The 19,831-nt window shown below is 32.4% G+C and overlaps 1 long non-coding RNA gene across 2 annotated transcripts; it reads right to left on the reverse strand.

Annotated features, from left to right (window-relative positions):
• Window positions 1-15,022: 15,022 nt before the first annotated feature.
• Window positions 15,023-19,310, reverse strand: LOC123556265 (uncharacterized). Of its 2 annotated transcripts, XR_008372253.1 has the most exons (5): window positions 18,960-19,310; window positions 17,280-17,385; window positions 16,599-16,671; window positions 15,975-16,085; window positions 15,023-15,125 (listed from the first exon to the last, which is right to left on the reverse strand). It is a non-coding gene; the product is annotated as an uncharacterized LOC123556265 (long non-coding RNA). The 2 variants fall into 2 exon arrangements; XR_008372252.1 differs by lacking the exon at window positions 18,960-19,310 and having other exon boundaries at window positions 17,280-17,489.
• Between the last annotated feature and the right edge of the window lie 521 nt (window positions 19,311-19,831).

Below are 19,831 nucleotides of genomic sequence, written 5' to 3' on the forward strand. Positions count from 1 at the left end.
TATGCATTAATTTTTATCAATATGCAAATATAACACATACAAAATAAAATGTTATAAATAAATGATGCAATCCATTTTTTGAATACAAAACTCAAAAAAAACCATACAAAAAAAAACAAAACCCCGCATCAAAAAAAGAAAAGACAGATAAAGGCAATAAAGGATAAATACATTTTGAAATGTATTAATAACAAATTTAAACATTTTATTAAAAATTATACTAAATATAAAATTCTAAATTTTAATTTATTTTTAAATTATATAAAACAAAATAAATAAAAAAAAAAATAAAAAATCAATATTTTATTTTTTATTTATATAAAAACTAAAAAATAAATAAATACTTCAAACAGAAACTAATTAATAGAAATTATTTAACCAATAAATTAATCAAAAAAAACCACCCCAAATAAACTCAAAACAAAAAAAAAAACAACGACAACGTAACAAAATCAACGAACAACACAGACATCACGATAGATAAAAAACTACCAAAAAAAAACCAATATATCATCCCCCATCTCCCAAATCAATGGGGCCACAACCACAATATTCAATATCATACTTACTATATCTCTATCCCAATTAAAACATATCATAACTAAATACTATAAATCTCCATTTAATCCCTCCCCTCACAATTTATCAATCATCCTATCCCAAATTTCTTCATACAAAACCCAATTTCCCAATCTATTTCATTAACAAAGTAATGTAGAGAAAACCTACACGCACTCACGCAAAAGCATCATTAACACAGGAATGAAGAACTAAAATCCAAACTCAGTCTACAAACAACTACCCCCCCCAAACCGTGATCCCCTAAGGTACCCTCCCCCCCTTCCTCACCTGTGAAACCATGGTGTAACCCCACCCTGTCCCCATTAAGGTCTAAACCTACCCGGTTCAAGAAAAATAAACGGGAAAACAGGGGAGGGTGGTGGGGACGAAAGAAAACACACAATCAATCTTACAAAAACAAAAAACTTCAATATCAAAAATTTAAACACATTCAAATAATCACAAAAAATTCAAAAAACCAGTAATACTGATGTCTCCGGCTCCAAAATATTTGAAGTACTAATGCCCAATTTCATGAGAAACGTACTCTGTGAACTCAACTATTTGACCAAACAAAATCATTGGAAATAAAAATGAATTCAATAACAATTCAAAACCAGTTCATTCAATTCCTTTACAAGTAGACGTAATATTTTCAACCGAAATTACTTCATAGTTAAATGAAGCAAAACTAGTGTCTTGCCAACTATAAAGGTTGATCCGTATAAACCCTTAAACCTTTCCATATATTTTGGAGGACTTCTTTAATTACTGTGAAAATGACTAAACATGATAAGGTTTTTAAAACTATATCAACTTTTATGAATTATTTGTAATTTTAATTACATTGTCCTAGCTTATAGATATAAAATTAAATATTTTTATTAGGTTTTGTCAGTAACTTGCATGTCGGCGGCGTCGGAATGTTTTTCGTTCCTATGAAAATTAATAACATCTAGAGCTTTTAAAAACATTCTTAATCCTCGTTGAGTACACTCTGAAACACACACAAACAAAAATACACTACTAAGAGCACTGAAAAGAGATGTAGAGGCCTCTAATGAGTATACATTTTAAAGACCACTCGAACACACAAAAGGCCACTCAAGCACACATAATAGCACTGCAACACACTCTAAGAACTCTCTAGAACCACTTATTATATAATACGAGAAATCGAATATCTTAACAGGACTGAAACAAGTCGTGTGAGAGTACTACGACACTCAAAAGGTTTGAAGTGTTTCACACTAAAGATCACTCAAATTGAATACGCCTAAACCACGGGAAGACACTTTAAAGCAGTATTGCACATACTCAAAACGCACTGAAGTAAAGATTAGCAAAACAGACTTTAGTTCATTTGCACACTCTAAAGACCTCTGATACACACTTTGATAAACTGGAGTATTGGAAACACACTACAGCGAGTTAAAAACATTTACTACCATTAGAAAAACAGTAAGAGGACTGGAAACAGAATTAAAAAAAGCTAGAAAAAACAATATGATCATACTTAAAAACCACTTGAACTAACGTAAGGGTTATATCATTAAGCACTTTAATTCACTTAAAGTACAACGTACATTCACTAATAGTAAACACTATAAAGCTAAAAACAGCTAAAGGAAAGTAGAGCACACTAAAAAAGCAATTAAAACTAACTCAGTTAAGATATCTCGAATACATGTAAGACCATTTCATCACACATAAGTTCCTAAAGGCACTAACGACCTCCAAAACCATTTTAACTTTATAAACGGGACTCTAAAATACTTTAGATCAGTAGAATTCTCTTGGAAAACACCTAAACTCTCTAAAGTCACCTCGAGCAATCTTAAGTTTAATGAAACCACACGTTGCATTTACTCAAAACACTAGAGGGAACACATTTTAATAAATCCAAAACAAATCTAAGAGCAACCGTTTATAACCAATTAGAATCTAGGAACATACCAAGAGCACTATACAGTCATGACATCGAAACTCACTTTGGAGCACTCTAATATATTAGAAGAAAAAATACACCACCGGACATTAAACTGGGAACTAAACACCACCCTAATCGAATTCATTTAAGAACACCCAAAGACATAGAAGTGGAGCCCAATAAAAGATGATTCGAACCAAATACCCTTACACCGTTAAAAACAAATTAAGATACAATCAAAAACGCCATACAAATCAAGTAAACACGTTCAAAGAATCTGAAACACATTTAACAAGCTATGAGTTCAAAGTGTAGTTCTTTAAAACAAAGTTATGAGCACGCCAAAAAGCATAATTAAGACTAGAAACCAAAAAACTGAGAAAAACACTAGAACACATATGACGCATTAGAAGATGCTGGAGAGATGTCAAAAGCACTATAATGACTCGATTTAAATATATTTTACAAGATTTATATGTATAATATTCATATTGTATAGTATATTTAGATCGAGTAACTACACTTAAGACCACACGCTTACTTAAATCAAGGAGAACACGGAGAGAAGTTGAGACATACTTAACAGATTTTTGAACATCTTTTAGATTTATGGGTACTTTTTGAACACTTTAACACTAATATTAAAAGCAATAGACACACTTGAGAATCTGAAAAACACTGAGGAGCATTTGACCACACTAAGGAGCACCATAAAATGCTAGAGAGGAACGTAAAACACTTATGACTCTATTTAATAAAATATTGATTTTGTAAAAAAACTAGCACACGCGTATTGAAATTCATATAATAACATTTAAGACAACAGGAAAATACTTGAAAGATTAAACATTTATATTACTCGGAAAAAGTGATACCACTGGGGATCACTAGACCAGTCTGAAACACTTAAACTAAGTTAAAATCAATACGCACACTTTCGAACAATAGAACACACATAACAAAACTCAGCATACTCAAGTCCACACTTTACAAACACTTAAGCACTCTAAAGGACCACTTAATCTCACTTATTGATCGCTTCAAATTCGCTAATTTTAATGGATACACTTAAAGCCATGAAACAACATCAAACTAACTTGAACCACACTTTATACAATCGGAACACTTTAAAACCACTAAAAGATTCTCCAAAACCTGTTTAATCACACGAAATCCTGGATATCATAAACAAACATTTCAGACTACTACAAACTACATAGGACAATTTGAACGACTTTAAAACACTTTAACACACAAACGACTACTTAAAGAAACTTACTTCGAGGCCAGCCGAAAATATGTAAAAACACAGGAGCACAGTGTCATACCATCAAAAAGCACTAAATGGCCTTACAACACACTTTCGAGGCCTAAAACATTAACACTCTATAGAGGACTGGGAACACTGAATGACCAAAGGCATCTGAGCGTGAAGCTACGAATAAGAATTATAAATCACAAAGAGCACTCAGACCTACTTCTAGAGCATAGAACATGCTTAAAAAGCACTGAAAACGCTTTTAATCCACTCAAAACTGCTAAAAGCATGCACACAAACACATCACTGAAACTAAAGACCACAGAACCGCTCGAATGAACACTAGTAAGACCCACTTGAACACATTTAAATCAATTTACGACACTTTAGGGACTACTCAAACACATTTAAGAAACCTATTTATTATTAAGAAGAACAAGTACAACATTTAGATAAACGAAAACACTATCTACTCTAACACATTTATCGCAAATGGAACACACATAACTGGCAGTATAATATAATCAAGGTCTGGAAACTGACCTTAGACCACCTGAAACACTCTAATGAATCGCTACAAAAACACTAAGGAACCTGTGGCAACTCATTAAAAAATTACAGGATTGCTTAAGGACCACTTTAGCGACGTTACACCAATTTCACACCATACTTAAGAGCTCCAGATTACGCGTAACCACACATGAACACCTTTCGTTCCAATTTTGAGAACTCTTTATTTTATAGCTACGATTAAATCGCACTCAAAACACAAATAAGACCGTAAGACACTTTAACGATAACTTAAAACACTAATTTTTTATCCATCATACTCAGAAAACTGAAACATCATTTATAGACTACTTAAGCAAGCATAAGACCCGCTTAAACACACTTGTTAAGTCACGACCACTAGAACACTCTTAGAGACGATTCGAATTCACTGAAAACAAGAGAAAAACAAATTGCGAATGGGAATACCAAACAATACCACTGGAATATACTTTAAGCACAGGGGACACACATATAGGATCTTCCGAAAATTTATAAAACACTACAATTATTCTGTAGAGTGTTAAACACAGCGAAGACCTTTCGAAACACCCACCAACAAAAATAAAAATAAATAAAAAAAACCGTAAACGATGTTTTTCACAATTTTTTTCTAGCCAGACAGTGTCCATTATTCTAATTATTCTGCATTTTTAGAGATGTAATGTACCACAGTTAGACACTAATGAAAACAATAGTTACCAGCGCCCTTTTATTTTGTTTAATTTATCAATGTTTTTTAGGACGTTTCAAAAAATGTATTTTTTTCTCTAGAAAACAAACGCTACTTGACAAGAATAATGCAAGTTCGAAGAGTATTACTAAAAGTATTGATGGCTGATATTCTGTTTTTAAAATCAAAAAAAAAATTCATTCACATTTATGAATCCGTTATTTTATGCATAAAATTCAGTATATAGACATATCAGCTCTGTAAAGGTTTCTTGAGTAACGGTCGACTAATATTATGAATTGAAAAACAAAATCAAAACTCAAGTATTTCCTACACATCGAAAATTAGCGACAGATTTTTGCCAAAATTTGGACTATGTTAGCTAGAGGCAGTATAAAAAGTGCAAACCACCCCACCCATAGAAAAATATCAAAACATAAGAAAAAAAATTTCATCCAGCGTTTTCTAGAAAAAATAAGAACAAATTTACCTTACCGTATTTTTTTCATTACCCGACCCACTAATAAAATTATGTTGTTATAAACTGTATAATTGATTATTCCTTTCCGTTTATAGTTAATTATTGCCAAATGCTGCCTCTGTGTTAAATACTGTTTAAGATATGCGCGACACAATTTTAGGGCCTTAACGCATATTTTCAGTTAAGGCCAAATGGCAATATTTTTGTCTAGCTATATAAATTTCTAAAAACGGGACACCCAAGGTGCAATAACTTTACAGTCATTCTGAACATATACCTAAAAATGTTTAATGACCTTATGTAGTCAAAGGGCCATATATTCAATTGGGTGACATCTCAATGCAACTTGGTTGCTTCATAGGCTTAGTTATATTATGTATACTTATATGGTCTTCTTCATATACTTTTTTAGATTACATGCACACAAGCTTTTTCCGCTCTTATTTGCATTTTTTTTTATGCCGAGGGCATAAATCTTGTCTTTTTTATAAGTGAAATCCAAACTAAAAATCAGGTACGCAACTTCACAATTGCTGAATAAAAATCTTTGATGTTTAACGACTCTCCTTTACATTTTTATATATGCAAAATTTCAAATTCGTAAGGACAAGGACAATTTTAAGTGCTAATTCGCTTAAACTTAAAAAATTAAAAACATAAATAGAAAGAAAACTATATGGCCGAGGGAAGGGGAAGGTGGGTGGGACATAAAAAATAATGACATTTTGAGCCGGATCCTTTTGAACTTGAAGGCGATATATTACGAATTTCCGAAATTTTATGTGACTGTGACTCGGCTGAAAAATTACTCGTAAAAATAGTTGAACTTAGCTGTTTTCGATTTGTGCAAAATGATTTCTTGGAAATAAACTTCTCACGACTACCCTTACTTTAATAAACTATCACACCAATAACTTCAAAATGCAAAAATTGCACCACCAAAACTTTCATTTTTTTGCGCAAAGACATTGCTTATCCGAGAGTTATGCACTTTCGGTGGCAAATCGTGAAAAAAAAATGTTTACTGTGGTTATCATTTGCTACACGATTTAACTGGGCATAAAACTATTGTGATTAACTCCTTTTAAGATAACTCGTAAGACAGCTCAAACACAACAAAGGCCAATCGACACTAGTACACATTTGAGAGCGGTGGTAAACACTTCATTACACTGAAATGGTGGTCCAATATTTCTCTGAAAGGAACAGTTACATTCCTCTATTCCAAAATGAACTTGCCAACCTAGACATTGCAAATGGTGAAAATCAAAGTGTATAAGGTTTCTTAACTATGATTTGAAACTGCTGTCAGTGCTACCAATAAAAACCATATACACTTGTCTGACATTTGTCATCTACAAGCAAACTATTGCAAGATATCCTTGCATAAACACTTCGAAATAGTATCTAAGAACACTGAGCATATTCTTCTGTTTGTGTTATTGAAATATGGATAGGTATTTGTCTATGTGCAATATGTGAGTGTTCTATTCGAGCTTGACTTTTGTAGGCCAAAACGCTATTTCTTTATATTGAAGAATTTCTATTCTCAAGCTACTTGTGTTTTCCAAAATATAGAGGGAGCATTTCCTGTAACTAGCAAATTTGTTAACAAGCTATGTTTGTTACAAACAAAGTCCCAGAAAGAAATGTTTGCACAATGTTAAATAGGCTGCACAGTCAAACAATATAAATGCCGACAAAAGTTTATATGTAAACGTTGTCATTTATGTATTTGTTGTATAGGAACGAAGACCACGTTTATTTTTCCATATCAACAACATTGGCTGAAAGTTATTAAAGGTGGGATTAGATTGCAGCCCAGTTAGATATCATTCACTTAAAAAGATCAACAAAATGACAGTGTCGATTACAAATTACAAAATACCCTGGTGCATATAACACGATTTGTATAACTGAACAAAGACAGAATTTGTTCAACAGGAGGTAGTCAATCATGCTTACCAACTTCGTTGTTATATGAATCATTCTTAAATATACCTATCTCCTCAATGACCTGCTAATTCACAAGAGCCAGCGATGAAGGCGAGAGACCATAAAGATCTTACAAGGCGTTCGAATAGTAACGTTAAATCTTCAGACTTGTAAAATTCAAAATTTATTAAGGGACAGTTCTAATAAAACAAATTTAAAATCAAATAGAACACTGCAAACATTGCGTCTTTAAGAGGAAGCATCTGCCATTATAAGCCAGCTATAATGATTGAGTGACTTTCTTGCGCTTGTTATGAGTACAATATAAGAGCAAAAACGTTTTCCAATTATAGTTTCATAATTTCAAGGTTCCAGAGCTGGTGCTACCCAAAATTTCTCGCAGGCCACCTTTGGAAGTCCAGGTTATGTAGTCCGAAAATCATGAAGATCGAACTGCATCAAAATCGTATTTAATACAATATGAAAACCAATCATAATATTTCGTTCACTTATTCTTTCTTTGATGTGTCACATATTCATACTTTCATGTGACACCTATCAACGTGTACTGTTGTTTTAGCTGACATCAAGGGCTTTCGAATTTCGAAATATCGAAACGTTCATATCAGAAATTAGATGGTTACTACTAAAGTTCAGTAAGTTTGTAATAAAATGATCTAAACTTGTTTGTAAAAGCCTGTTTTATATTTTTTTTATATTTATGCTCTTTTTTTAGTTTATGGACATTGATCATTGTCTACCTCTGCCTTCTAGTATCCTTTTCAAATCTCGTTAGTTGGCAATATAAACCATTAAAATTTGAATGTTTCATGACAGGATTTTATTCTTTTCTAAAGTAAAAGATGTTCAGTTAAACGTTACCTGGGTCTAAGCTTCTCTGCAATTAGGTATTTCAGTGAAGACAGAAATTGGTATAAATTCATATACACTTTAAAAATTGCAATTAAAGTGCACTATTTGTGACTTTTTTCTGCTCGGCTCTTGTTCTTGTTTTCAGGGACTTAGATGCTCTGTAATCTTATGGACCATTAGATGTAAGAGATGTCTTCTTTGGAGCCCTGAGTAACGTTGCACTTGTCTTTACCTTTCATGAACAGAAAGTAAAACAGAATCTGCGACTATTCTGCTAGGAAGTATTCTTTGCCTACAAATGATTTAAAATAGATTTTGTTTTAAATTTTATTTTACAATTGAAATAATTAAATTCTAAGACATTTTAGAATTAAATGGATTTATTATTGGCATATATTATTTTATGCATTACAAATGTTTAATTAATTTGGTATTGCAAATTGTTTTTGCAAGACGTCGGCATTTTAAAACATACTTGATAGATTTTATTAGTTGTTTGTACTGGTATAAAAATTCTAATTTCAAAGGTCATTCAACTCATTCATATATCAAGATCAATCTTAAAGTAGCCGAATATAGGACCTTTAATTTAGATTTTATCAAAGTAGCCGATATCAGACCTTTAATTTAAATCGTATCAAGAGTAAATTGTTTTCTAAACTACATAGTCGTTGTCAGTGGGTTAGGAAATGTCATCTTTATGTGGTAGTAATAAGGTAAGGTGACCACAACTGGTTGATAGTATCTATTTCATTAGCTGAAATGTCAAAACCCTGAAATTATACACAAATAGCAATCACATGTATTGAATATAGTAGAGATTAATGGGCTATACACATGACAATAAAATATACATTATCTCTCTTCATTGTTTCTTAAACTTTTTACCATACGAGGGAGTAATTTCGGTTTTCATTAACAAATTTATTATCTTCGATAAAAAGACTTAATGCAGATACTAGTTTTGATTAATTTATTTTGCCATAACTAATTACGTTTACATTATTTCGGTTCTATCTGTTCATTTTGAAGACCATGTTAGCGTTTGATATTTAGAATGTATTACATTAGGATTTTTATTAATATACTACCAACTATTGTTCCTTATGTCTTTTCAGTCACTGTATTTAATTGTGTATTTTAAACGAAATGCTTTTAAAAGTTTTGCTGAACAATTTGGCATTCCGATACAAGGTGTTATTTACAAAATTATAGCTTGCCATATAAGAATGGATGTCGACCTGTATTGACAACATTTTACCTCGAATGCCTAAACATTTTAATTTATAGAAAATAGCGTCTAAACTGCATGAAATGCCTGTCTTTTGTCAAGCATTGGAATATATACTATACTGTTAAGATCTAGATTGTGATAAATTGTTTCTTCGAAGTTATTGGAAACTGTTATCCAAATATGTTTCTGGTAAGCATTTTATTGTTTATTTGGAAATGATATGTAGGTACTCGAAGTCCGATCTTGTAAGTTATCATGTAAAATCTTGTCATTTTTTTAGATTACTGAATGTAATGATATCAGCCTCTGATTGCTTGGGTCGGATCGTTGATTTACCATTGCCTTTATATATAAGTAAGATGAAATGGTAAAATTCGTATTTTCCTTGATATATTTTAACCGCTAGCTGATCGTAGCTGGCAATATCACGGTTGAGAGGATGGGATTTCCCATCACAATGCCATTCTTTCAAAAGTCATTTAGCTCTTATATTCACATACTTCTATATCATTTTGCTCTTGCCATGCTCCTTATAACCAAAGATGGCACATTGAGATATCAATTTTATCAAAAGAAATATATACATGATACTTATGTTTTCAATTCTTTTGAATACAAGTTATTTCAGTATTTTTATCGGACATTACGATTGAGAACTATAAACGCGTTCACTAGAATTTATTAATTGCGGAGTTCTTTCAAGTTAACTGTTGTCAAATTGTGGTTCATAGTAGAGAATATTTTTTATATATAATGTTAATAAATAGATTTACATATGCAAAGAAGAATTCAAAGGTAGATATCATGTTGTTCAGAATATTAGATATGTTATATTTTATACAGATCACAGATAAAAGAACATGTTTAACTTGCGGTCACTACCTGCAGCTTTGAAATGCAACATCTCCTATACAGAATGTATCCGGGCACATTTTTGTTGTTAATATATTCAGTTTAGGACTTATAATATAGCAAATGAGATTAGATATCGAAAATTATAAAGCGGTATTGTTGAATTGAATATTTTAATGTGTATCATATGAAATGAAGCGAAAATTCCTTCGAACTTGCATTTAATTTTCGGTAGCATAAATAACTCTGTCGGGAGTGTATTTTGTTTAAAAAGAAGTATTTGTAGAGGTAAAATGTTCCTAAAACGCACACAATAACTTAATATCTTCCTTTCTATTTCCATTATTGAATATTTTAAGCATTTTCTAAATTTCAAACAAATTGGCAAGAACTGTGACGCGTGCACAACAATGTCTGATGCTATGTTACTTTATAAATCTTGATACAATTAATTGATGTTGCTTATGTATTTCATTTCATATTTAATACTAACACGTTCCATTTGCAGTTGACAGTTTCCAGACTGTCAAGTTATGTCAAAAACATGCCAATATGGTATACAAATCGTTTTATCCTGACATTTTGGAATAATGTTTTCTTTACTTTTACAACATCGTTAAGCGGTATTATCAATTTGCCATAAAAATGCAGAACTTAACCATTAAAATCGAGACTGTTGCTACTTTATTTAGAGTTCTAATGTATGTACGTATCGAAGGAATTCGTTACTTTCTTCTTAGACAAGAATAATCATCAACGTTTATACAATGTTCCTCGCAAACAATACTATAAAGTTTATGGTTCATCCAATCTATAGATAGCGTAATTTCGCTAAGGCATTCTGAGGAAAGAGTATATTTGCAGTGTAACGTCCTCCTCTTAACGAAATTTCGCTAAGAGCGAATAGGATTTAAATCCTTGGAATAAAGTGTAAATAGCACACGTTTGCTAGTTAGGGAATAATTGTATGTTAAAATAATTCGCTTACTCCAACACATGAAAAGCGGATTGGACAAGTATAACATTTTGAATGAGGAAATTATTTTCAAATTTGAGAATAGCGTAATTCCGCTGAAACGCTGCAAAAAAAAAAAAAAAAAAAAAAAAAAAAAAACCTTAGTTCACGTCATCCTTGAAAGAAAATTAATTGACAGGGAATATTTGGAGTTATTAACTGTTTACTTTCTTGCGATAAAATCACCATTTAAATTCTGTTTTTTTTTTCCCCAGTTAATTCTTTGTTTGGTCACATCGCAGAAATTAAGTTCATATGGCAATTTTTCAGCCTTCTTTGGTGGAGTAAGACTTCGCGTGCCCCTCTCTGCTTTTCAACAGTTATATCACACCGAATAGTTTTCGAGTTCTGGAATGTATTGTAACCATACTCTTATTATGATATTATATCCACTGCACTGCCAGGGTACAATTACATTGCTTATAACATCTGTTTTAGTAGATTATGAAAGTAAATGGATGAAATATGTCTGCTCAGTAATGCTTTTCAATGGTACAGGTCTGCACTTGAATTGTGGATAAATATATATTATTATTAAATAAAAGTGTATATTTATTACCTTTACTTCATCAGCGAAAAAATGTACATGATAACTACAAGAATAAAGAGATTTCGCAGCTTGGTATAAACACGTGCTAGTATATAGATATCGCTTAAAATGAGCTTGCCAATACGGGGTAAGATATGACAAATTAAGGGCCATAACTCCAATGAAAATTATAGGCACTGGCCAGTCATGTAAAGTTTGGTAAAAGCGGGCCCATTAGAATATAAAGTATTATAAAACTCTGATCACAAAACAATGAACTGGTGTGAATCCGCATTGCTGTTTCACATGATATGCACATTTAAACTTTGTGACATACAGAGAGACAAACGGACAGACCAAAATTTATGGGTCAGTCACTGCATTAATGCTAGATAAAACTTCGAGTGTACTTTTACATATACTTTCAAACCTGTCTATAAAGACAAGACTAGGTAGAGCCAAAATGTGGTCTTTATTTGGAGGTAGTCACAGGCTAAATAAATGTTAAAACTGGAAACAAAACATGTGGTCTTTAGAGTCAGGTGGCCTCTGTTCAGAGGTGGTCTTTAACACAGGTTTGTCTGCATCTCTTTTTAAGGTTATGCTTACTTGCACTACAAAAAAACATCCGTTGAATATAAAGAAAGAACAACATTTTGATTAAAAGCTCAAACTATATTTCATGTAAACTGCTTTTACAAACAATCACATTTTTTCTTCGAATACGAGCCATAATCCGGACTTACTAGGAACCATCTTCATGAAATCTCACTTTATACATTTCACCTGAAAAAATAATGCTGCTTTATTGTAAAATATAAAGAATGTAGATAAAATGACAACCCGTGTTTGTTCGTTTGTTTTTGTGTATAAACCACTTTTTGAACAATAATTATGTTAAACAAAACTGCGTTGGTTTTCTCCGTAAATGATAAGCACAAGAAACAATTTTAAAAGAAAGTAACACGAAAGTACTAGTTTAATATAGTACAGCCTGGACAGAATCAGCATGATTATAGGAAGTATGGTCTATCAATCGTGATGACCAAGGTTAATTGAAAAAAAAATCTTAGTAGTTTCCTATGGAAAATATAACACGATTAACAAATATTCTAGAAATATTTTTGTAATAAAATATCGGCGATGTATCATTTTCTCGGTACGGATTTACTTTACGTTACGTTACGTTTAGAGAGAATATGTGTTAAGTAGCCAGTTAGCCCAGTCGGTAGGTCCAAAGTTCGAGTCCCTAACTGAAGTCATACTTTTTGACAATTTGCTCAGAAAGTGGGTCTTTAGCATGTTTGCTTGGACAGTCTTGCAACGTTTGCAATATTGTATTATTTTGGAATTCGAGGACGAATTTACAATTTCTTGGAGGAGGTGGGGGGGGGGGGGGGGGCGGGGACGGCGGGGAGTGTCGAGGTACGGACTTAGTCACGTTAAAGAGAGTATGTCTCAGGCAGCCGGTCAGCTCAGGTTCGCGATCCGGGCAGACTTCACATTTCTGTCATCCTGGATTTATCACAGCATTTTTTATTAAACAAGGATTTTCTATTATTGAACCTAATGACCTAGTTTTTGAAGGCACATGAACCAGTCTGGAACCTGACCTAGATATTATCAAGGAGAACATTCTCACCAACTTTCATGAAGATCTCATGAAAGTATGGCCTCTAGAGAGGTCACAATATTTTTCTATTTTTATACCTACTGACCTAGTTTTGACTACACGTGATCCAGTTTCAAACTTTATCTGGATATCATCAAGGTGATCATTCAGACAAATTTTCATGAAGCTCAATTGAAAAATATGGCCTCTAGAGTGGTCAAAAGGTTTTTCTACTATTAGACCTACTGACCTAGTTTTTGACCAGAGTTGTCCCAGTTTCGAACTTGACCTAGATATCATAAAGATGAATATTCAGACCAACTTTTATGAAGATCCATTGAAAAGAGAGGTCACAAGGTTTTTCTATTTTTAGACCTACTGACCTAGTTTTTGACCGCAGTTGATCCAGTTTCAAATTTGATCTAGATATTATTACGATGAACATTTTGATCAACTTTCATAAAGATCCCATGAAAAATATGGCCTCTAGAGAGGTCACAAGGTTTTTATATTATTTGACCTACTGACCTAGTTTTTAAAGGCACGTGACCCAGTTTCAAAGTTGACCTAGATATCATCAAGGTAAACATTCTGACCAATTTTCATGAAGATCCATTGAAAAGTACGGCCTCTAGGGAGGTCACAAGGTTTTTCTACTTTTAGACCTACTGACCTAGTTTTTGACCGCAGCTGACCCAGTTTCAAACTTGACTTAGATATCATTGAGTTGAACATTCAAACCAAATTTCATTACATACAGATCCCATGAAAAATATGACCTCTATAGAGGTCAAAAGGTTTTTCTACTATTAGACCTACTGACCTAGTTTTTGACCGCAGTTGTCCCAGTTTCGAACTTGACCTAGATATCATAAAGATGAATATTCAGACCAACTTTTATGAAGATCAATTGAAAAGAGAGGTCACAAGGTTTTTCTATTTTTAGACCTAATGACCTAGCTTCTGACCGCAGTTGACCCAGTTTCAAACTTGACTTAGATATCATTAAAATGAACATTCAACCAAATTTTATTTCATACAGATCCCATGAAAAATATGGCCTCTAGAGAGGTCACAAGGTTTTTATATTATTTAACCTACTGACCTAGTTTTTGATGGCACGTGACCCAGTTTCAAACGTGACCTAGATATTATCAAGGTGAACATTTTGACCAACTTTCATGGAGATCCATTTAAAAGTATGGCCTCTAGAGAAGTCAAAACGTTTTCCTGTTTTTAGACCTACTGACCTAGTTTTTTATCCCAGTTGACCCAGTTTCAAACTTGACCTAGATATCACCAAGATGAACATTTTGACCAACTTTCATGAAGATCCATTGAAAAATGTAACCTCTAGAGTGGTCACAAGCACAGTTTACGCACGGACGGACGGACTGACGGACGCCGGACGCCAGGCGACCACAAAAGCTCACCTTGTCACTTCGTGACAGGTGAGCTAAAATGCGGATATTTCACAGATTCAAGCAATAAGAAATGAATTAATGCAATAACAATTACCAACCTTTCTTAACTTTCAAAATACTCTCAGCGCTGTACCATTTCCTGAACTGGTGACTCTTTGTTTATCGATAAGGCCTCCACTTCATCCCTATCACTGAATGTCTGTAAATACATTTATGTAACATTTGTTATAAGGTTACTATTAACAACTAAAAGATATAGTTTCCGATCTATATAGAGCTGCAGGAGACAGATTTCACATTTTACCAACCCTACTGTCTTTTATCGAATTACTCCGATGAACATATACCCCTCTCACCTTGGGATCGAACGGACTACCCTGCTTATCCTGAATCTGCGCTCTACCTACTGAAAGAGCCAGCTAACAGCAAAACATTTAGATCAAGTCATAAGACGGACGGGGGTGGTTAGCGGAAGCAGTAACCATATTATTTCATATTACATATCACTAATTAATGTTACATTAATGTTTACAACTTTGATCACCTCTTATTTTTTTCTGCCTTTATAAGCTCCCCATAATTAAAACCAGGTATTACAACAAGGAATGCACCAAACATAATGTCAATTCCCAATAAGCGTACCTAATCCTGTTATCGAAATTACATTGAAAAACAAATTAACTACTTATTTCCAGGTGAATTAAGATAAAAAATGTCTTATTTATAAGAAAATAATATTAAAAGTATCTGGCATTTGAATTCGCTTAAAAGTTGCAGTAAGTTCATTGTGAGTTGTTAGATTTTAATCAACATTCTAGTCATTCTTTCTTTTTTTTTCTTTTTTTTTCCCATTTCTAACATAAATTAACCGCTAAGTTTTAAACTTGTTTTATCCCTTTAAACTGCTTTCATTTTCCTCTCGTATCTAGACAAATCTCATCAAATGTTTATACAATATCATTATGAATTAGGGTTTCATGATATTAACGTACATGTAGTAACAAGTTGTAATAATGTAATTTAGAATCATCTATCGTTATATCCGTACCTTTTAACTTTTTCATCAATATTCCTGCGATCAACTAGTACAAACATTTTGTTTCCATTGACGTCAATATCCTATGATGTGCACATAATTCTTAGTTTAGTTGTTCGTTCTCTAAAAACATTATAAAAATACACACGCATGAAAATCAGCACTTCTGAGGAGTGCATATTTAAACATACCGATATTTTAAATACTAACGTTTTCGTTAAATTTACGTGCATTGCTAAACAAGTATTAAGTATGTCAGTTGTGCTATAGAATTTTCTTTGTATTATCAAAAGAAAAGGTCTTACATCATATGGTGCGCTTCTACTAACATATAATACTCTAAAAAGAAATGTAAATTTCACTCATGAGAATTCTTTTTTTGACAGGTAAAATACATTTTGTCAGCAAAAAAAAAAAACAAAAAAAAAAAACAAAAAAAAAAACGACGGTCTTTATAGAGCCTGTTAGTGTTCATATGTTGTCTTTAAGACATAATTGATTGTATCTAGAATTTATGTACATTTCTACACGCCAAGGTAATAACTTAAAGTATTATGAAATTATATAACCTTTTGTCCAAACATTCCAACTATTTAAAAAAAAAAGAAATAAAGATATATAACATATTTTACTTACTTTCAAGGTTTCCTCTTGCTTTAAATATGTACATGTCTACCATGTTACTTTCTGTATCTGAATCCAGACGTTCCTGAAAAAAAAACGCGCAACCTTTTAAAAAATAAACGGAAAACAGACATTGGCGCAACATTTCCTATTTGAACAGATGCAGCCATTCAGAATAATCAATTAAATGTCTACAAAGTGGCGGGTTTTTTTTTTCAAATAGAAACTTGACTAGGAAAGTTTTAAAAATAAAATTAAACTTGTATGTGAAGTTCTACTTTTATGAAATACTGTTGAAAACGGCAAAAAAAATCAAACAAATATTCAGTGCAGACTGCAAATAACAAATTTGAAAAATACATATTTCGCAGAAAAAATAAATGACCATGTAATATTAATTAAAATAATTTTCAGACTCAAGTAAAATATGTGTGGGAAACGCAATAGATGATTTATGAGCTGGAAATAAAGTTAGGTGTTTTGTGATAAGTATTAATAATGTGTGTATTTAGTAAAGTAATCGCTTTAGGTATAATATTGTTCAAAACCAGAAATAAAAAAAATGTAAGCAGCGAGAATTAATAAGTTTCAGAACTACTAAATTTACTCGTTAAGCACATGTCATAAAAATCTGTAGAAAATGAAATATTTGTAATTTATTTTTAAAAGTGCAATGAAACAGAATCAATATACTTCTCCATCAATCCATTAGCATATCCTAGGGCATGACAATCACAACTGAACTTCAACACTTAAGCCTCAGAAAAGTTCTTCTTGCTTCGTTTCTGATTTTGAAAACCTAGACAACATAATATAAATGTACAGTATTGTCAAACGTCTCTACAGAATACATGTATTAATTATAAGTGGTACAATGGACTCATATTACTGGGAAATTCTAGAATACTGAATAATATGTCTTAATACTTGTTCAACAAAAATTAAGTTGATTTGCTTTTATACTAACCAGATTTGAATGACGTTAATTCACAGTTGCACGACACAAAATAAAACGTAGTTTAATACATTAACATTTCAAACTCAAAATATTTTAGAAAAATTACATGAATTTTTAACATTTTTATACCTCACCTTGTATCCAGATTATTTCATTTTCACACTATTACGTTGAAGTTTGAGTGCGCGTTACTTATTTCCATTAATCTAGTATATAAGTGTGTAACTTTGATCCTAAATCACCGCCGGAAGCAGGCTGTAAATTGCAGGATATTGACCAAAGAAGCCACGGTATAGTCAACCTTGCCGTCTTTCCCAGGTTTGTGTACATAAATACTCTTCAATTGACATGATTTATGACGGTTAGAGCTCACTTTGTCCCAGGACGGCTAAAATGTAGCTACTCCTATAGACTGGCTCCTGTCCCTATGTTTGTTCTTATTTACATATATATGTTTATTCATTAAGAGGAAAGTAACTTCAGCAGGTTGTTTTTACATTGACATTTTTATTGCCCCTGGCTCCAAACATAGGTATGGTTCAGCCTTCAGATAAAAATGTGCTATTTTAGAGGCTTAAGATTTTCTTATTTTGCTTGCAGTATTTATATAAAAAATAACCATGCAGCCAGGGAGCCAGACTACTACTCCTACTGAAATGTCTCTCACAGAATTTCAGATCAGAGCGCGAAGTTATAACAACATGGAATTCCAGAGAGTTACAGATAGCATCTGTAGATTGGCCCTATCAAATTACCAGCATCCTTCTCCATGGTCAGCTTTTGACATTGAGATGAACATTAGGTCAGTTTATTTGTGAATTGGTTTAATTGCACGAGAATAACAGATTGCTCCAGGAAAAAAATACAACTGATGTATTACTTAAAATGTATTTTGAATGAAATGCTAAGGAAATTTAACACACTTGAAATTTAAGTATAGCATGTGAATCAATGAAAGTTAAACACAGTTAGCAGTCCATTTTGGAGTAACAGTAATAAATAGTTTAAAGGTCCAGTAGCACTTCGGATGTAATGATCACAAGTAGCATTTCTTTTAACAAGAAACTTAATCTTTCTGACGAATTTGGCCGATAAGATAATTGTAGTGCTGCCTTTTTAAGTTGAAATTATACAACAGAAATATAGCATAGTATTTTTATTCAATGATATTGCAAAAAAGAGAAATGTCTTCTATTCACTGTTTTCCGTGTAGAAACAACTAAAATGTCACAAAAATATATTGTAACATGTTTTAGAGTAAAGTAGTTTTTTTAACTGAAATGTATTAACAAAAAATAATCTTTTGTAAGTTATTTATAAGTGTTACTGGACCTTTAAAAAAGAAAACAATCATGTCATGATAATATGAAAACAAAGCACTGCGTTAATCGGGAATCAATCGGACTTCAACTCACCCCGTAACATTTGAAAAGAACTGCCTGATGATGGCAAGGACCGTGGTACACAATTTTCAAGTCGATAGTAAATGTCTCATTCGGTATATCGCATGTTACCGTAGAGGGATCGATCTCGATTTTCGTAGTTTCGCCCAGGATCGGTTCTCTATCAATTTAAAGGAAGATTTTGGAATAAAAAAAACCAACACTGCCCGTATTTGTAATAATAAGCAAGACATTGCGGTTCAGACAAGTTATGCGGACACTTATTCGGCACAAGGAAAAAGCGTATTCTTCCAAAAAAGTCCATAGACGCTCTGTACACATTTTTTAATTCGATAGACTAAGTATAAATCTCGATCTGTACATCGCATTGTACGGTAGAAGGATCGGTATGATCATTTCCCGTTTATTTTGTAGTATTGATCAACCAAAAAGCATGTTGTAAGGAAGTGGAGAAGAAAGATTTATAGATAAATTAGAAACTACAGCAGTAGAATACGTTCTTGTATGCGTTCAATACCAATATAATTTGATTAGGCACTAAGTTAAAAACGAGGATATGATACCATTTGCTTTTCCAGTATTTTCTTTTGAAAGCTGCATTAAAAATAATCTTGTCATAAAATTGGTGGATATTGGAACATACTCTCATCAGTATGTAAATATCGCGATACTATAAGTATATCTTGTAGTTACAGAGACATGTGCTTGCAGGCAACACTTTTACCAGAATATTCTAAGTACAAACAAGGGCAAAATACATGTACTGCTAAAATGTAGGTCAGAGTTATAAAACATAGTCAGTGGTCTTACATAAATCTAATGGCATTGAAGACAGGTGTGAAGTTTCAATTAAATATCGTTATTAGTTACAGAGATATGTACTC

The sequence above is a fragment of the Mercenaria mercenaria genome, chromosome 8 (assembly GCF_021730395.1).
Source record: "Mercenaria mercenaria strain notata chromosome 8, MADL_Memer_1, whole genome shotgun sequence".
In the NCBI taxonomy this organism is placed as follows: Eukaryota; Metazoa; Mollusca; class Bivalvia; order Venerida; family Veneridae; genus Mercenaria; species Mercenaria mercenaria.